Genomic DNA, 4,720 nt, shown 5'->3' with positions numbered 1-4,720 from the left:
ATGTCTATTTGATCAATATATTGCAACACCAAAGCAACTTAACTCACTGTTAGCCTGAGTACAATTCAAATTAGCTGGTGAAATGGATCACTGAGTTGACACACCCATATTTGTCCATTAACAGGATAGGCCTTGAGAATGAAAAGTCACAAAGCTGACAAGGAAACTGGTGGACATCTTGAAACCTGGCAAACCCTTGTAAGTGTGGTGCCACCCTGCCTTGGTCAGGTCCTTCTTGCTGGCACCACTGGTCTACGGAGACTGGGCCTCCCAGGCATAAATCATGGCTTTGCCTGGCTCTCACTGGAATTATGGGAGCTGTTGAGCCCACAGACTCCTCCTCAATACAATGCCACCATGCCCTGGGTAGGGAAGGTGACCCTGTCTGGTGCATGGAGCCCTGGCCAGAGGGGAAAGCCATGGCTTTGGCTGCCTCTCATTGGGCATTGCTAGAACTGTTCAGCCTGCACTAGCGCCAGATTTCTACTTGATCCGAGGACACTCTGCACTAGGATCTTCCTTGTGGCCTTCGTATTCATAGCAGTTCTGTTCCTGCTTCACACCACAAAGGGACACAAGAGTCCTCCCACATGTGCAGCAATCATGGCTTGTGTTGGGACTATCATTCTAGTCTATTCGATAAGGGTTCCCCGGGTTGGTGCTTTCTATTATTTCCAAAGCTGGGAAAGATTAAGAACCCAGCCAACCTCCCTATACCCTTGAGCCCACCTGGGAAGCTGTTTATACTCAACAATTAAGCCCTCACGAAGTGGGGACTGAGAGAACCTGGGAGGAAAGACAGTCAGAGTTAGCTGCACCAGCTGGTTCACTGATCATCTGGTTGGCCAGCCACCAACCTGTCATCTGGACGGCCAGCCACCAACTGGTCATCTGGTCAGCCAGCCCACAGAACAGATGGCTCAGGCTGACCTGGCACCCAGAGATACGAGCTGGGCTTCTTACCCTTTTAAAGTTTGAGAATAGTTTGAGATCATTTTGGTAATAGTTCTTCAGACCTCCAGAACCCTTAGTCAAGAGCATCAAGGGGGCACAAAGAGCGAGGGGCTGGCACAGATGGTAACTCACCTCACACGGACCATCAGCTCAATCTCATGATCCAACTGCAAGTTTTTTAACGAACACAACTTTACTATATGCTTTTGGAGCTTGAATTATTTTGGCTGCTGGCACCCAATGTACACTTCAACAGATCCTGATTAAAAGATTTGAAGTGTACTCATTCAAATTACAGGGCCTCAAAAAGTCCTGTGTAATTCATTTTTGTCACTACTTCCCTGAGTTTGAAGTGGGTAATTTGCAAGCCTGCTTCCCTCTATGGAGGTGGTAATGGTTTCTCAGGCTCACCATCTGGAATTATACTCTCATTCCCTGTTACCTGTTGTCCCCAAGTTAGACACAGAAAGTACCATTGAAAGTTGATAAAGCAGACATCTGAATGCATCGCTGGTGTCACAGGTGCACCACCATGGAGGAAATGTGTCCTGCGGCGGCTGGGTTCACCCAGGTGGCCGTTCAGTGGAGGAGAGCTACCAATCTTTGATGACTGGCCTTCCTTCCATATTGAATACTCAAAGTGGGCTGCATGGACTGCATCTGGTTACCTCGCAATGGTTTCATGCCATCTGGAAATCTCTCTTCAAAATTATTTTCAGCTTTTTGTTACAGTACTTGTTGGCAATTGGTCTTACACACATATTATGCCTTAGATGGAATTTAAGGCACACTTTTGGATTAATTCCCAAGAAGCCGATTGCAAGAAGACCCAATCCTCGATCAGAAGGACTTGGGTCCCGGAAGTGACACTGGGGAGTTGTTTTTCTGTATGTCACACTTTCCATGCCCACAGCCAGGCAGGAATTTAGTGCTGGGACCTTCCCTGACCATTACTAAGGGAATCCCGGTTAGTTTCTATTCCTCCACTGTAAGAAATTGGGTTGCTGGTTGAGGGGGTGAATCCCCATTGAAGCAGGAACCACAATCCTTGTCAGGCTGAAGTCACAAGCAAAATCTAAAATAACCTATGCTCAACCCTCCGGTAGGTTGGCACAGAGGAGTCAGGCTCAACTAATAGTCAATGTGCAATGTATTTGTGCAACACTTCAAACAGAAATGCAGTGAAAGCACACCACAAAAGGATCCCACACCAGATTAGGAAAATAGAGTAATTTTCAATGAATAACACAAGAAATAAACAACACAAATCCAGTCAGTAACTGGAGATATGCAAATTTAAAGGTTTCAGTAAAAATGCCACCAAATAGTACAACGTGCCAAGTGTGACTATATGGTGGCACTGGCCGAGTTCAGGCCAACTGTGATGGAGTGCAGGCTGGCTGCACAGTTTGGCCTGCCGAACAAAGTATCTTAGGTCATGGTTGCACGCTACTGCGAGAGTCCGTGCCAAGGATGCATCGTGGAGCCGCAAGGATCTGGCAAAGGAGAGCCCATGTGGCAGGGCCTTTAAGGAGCCACTGCAATTTAGTTACCTTAGTCGCAGGCTGGGTGAGCATGGGTTCCATTTCGGGATGGCTGTCTCTAGTATTATGCCCCTCCAAGAGAGACTGTGGGCATCACCTGCCGCAGACCCTCACATGTCAGGTGGGTCTTCCCTGGTGGAGGAGCCCACCCTGTGTATAGTCCTCACCCAGTATGCATGAAAGGAAGCCGACCCTGTACCATGGGTTCTGTCCACGAGGGGGTCATCATCATTCACTTGGGATGGTTCACCATTAATGAAGCTTCTGCAGGTTCACTTATGGAAACCTTGTTACTTTTACTTCCCTGCACTCTGTGAGTCATTGCCTACTTGAAAAGGCTCATCCATGGGACTTACTAAACCGTACAACTGGTAGTAATGACAGGTGGTATGTACAAAGGCCAGAAATGTAATCAATGTGGCTTATAACAAACATTTAAGTTCATGTGAAACTATTTCAATTCCTAATCCCTATCATGAACGGTGTTCAGCGCGTTACCCGCACCTGTCAACGGAGAGCAGATATACGCTGATCTGTTCAGTGTAACAGACGTGCTGCCCCTGACATCTAAGAGCATCACTGACCTGTTATTGTTTCATCTTGTGTGGCTGAATGCCACTTGTCCCTTTGAGAAGTTAAATGCCAACCGATGAGGGTCACATAATTAGTTGGCATGGAGGTGTCTCATTTGTATCAGAATTATTTGACAAATTATTCAACCAGCTTAGAATGGGAATGCATCAGCACCCTCAGAATTGAGAAAAAGCTATGAATCTGTCAATCCTTTCTGTCTTCAGGCAGAGTTGGGATACCTGTGTTATGTCAAATTAAGTAGCAGGCTCCACTCCATTAAGTTTCAGCTTGCAACCATACTGCACCCAAAACCCAAAGACTTTGGGTTCCTGGAACCTCCTCAGCGAGTCATGGGAATAATTGATTATGGTTGATCTACAACAGCATCTGATCGTGTTCGAACTTCATTTTTGCCAAATGGTTTCACTTTAGTTCATCATACTCCCATCCAATAATTTCACCTCTAGTGGCACAATACGAATGCTCCCATCCATCCCTCTTAATCATGGCTCCAGTTCCGAAAATCAAAAAAATAGAACAGGAGTTCTATTCCATTATTCATGGCTGAAGTACTCAGATGACCGGCCTGCTTTGAACATTCAAATGTTTTCAAAGTAAAAGATTTGGACCTCCAGGTTAATCAGTAAAGTGCATCAAGGAGGTACAGAGAGGTAGGGGCAGGGACAAGCAGTAGCTCACCTCATGGCAGACCACCATCTCGATCCCAAGATCCACCTATAAGATTTTTAATTCTAGCAACTTTAATATACAAATTATTGGAGCTGGAATTTCAGTGGCTACTGACACCAGACTTGCCCTTCAAAGGATACTTGTTAAAGTATTTAAAATGTACTCATTAAAGTTATAGGGCCTTGAAAGAGTTCTTTATTGTTATTTGTTATCGCTACTTCCCCGAGTCAGGAGTGGGCAAGTTATGCGTCTGCTGCCTTCCTGGGGTGTGGTAGCTGTTTCTGAGGCTTCCTCTCTGAAATGGCACACAGACTCCTCATTACCCATGATCACTATGGTAGACCCAGAATGTATAATTCAAAATTATTAGGGCAGAAATTCAAATGTATCATCGCCATCATGGGGACACGCACAGCCTCAGGTTATCCAGAGTCCCCAAAGTGGGCAGGTATGCTTGGATTGGTGAGGCTATGACAGATACATGCTTCCTGGGCAGTCAGTGCTCAACAGCATGTAGTAGCTCTTGAATTACCACAGTTATCCAAGTAAAAGATAGAAAAATCAACTGAACTGTAACTAAGCCATTTGCAGTTCCACTGTACCGGCCATGTGTACCTACACGTCCATGGCTTAATCTTTGATAGATGTTTATAAGGAACAAGGAGACCCTAGGAGTCAGAAGGGACCAAGGGTGTACAGTGGTCCCATTCAATTCGAGTGATACACTGGAGTTTAGAAATGATTGACAATCATTTCTAAACTCCAGTGTATCACAAAATTGAAATGTCGGAGTATGAAATGTTTTACTGACTTTTTGATAACAATTACCTTTGAGCACCAAAAAGTCACCTTTTAAATCACTTGCCTGGGTACCGGAAATCGGCTGATTTCCTATTACCCTGCCACCAACTCACTCACTGGTTTACTTTTCTCACTATTTACTGTAATCCTTTAGTTAT

At 45.3% G+C, this 4,720-nt stretch overlaps 1 pseudogene; it reads right to left on the bottom strand.

Annotated features, from left to right (window-relative positions):
- Positions 1–2,751: 2,751 nt before the first annotated feature.
- Positions 2,752–4,425, bottom strand: LOC146821421 (18S ribosomal RNA; annotated as a pseudogene).
- Positions 4,426–4,720: the final 295 nt, after the last annotated feature.

This window comes from Triturus cristatus, chromosome 6 (genome assembly GCF_964204655.1).
Source record: "Triturus cristatus chromosome 6, aTriCri1.1, whole genome shotgun sequence".
NCBI classification, from domain to species: Eukaryota; Metazoa; Chordata; class Amphibia; order Caudata; family Salamandridae; genus Triturus; species Triturus cristatus.
This window is presented reverse-complemented; position numbering and strand designations above follow the sequence as displayed.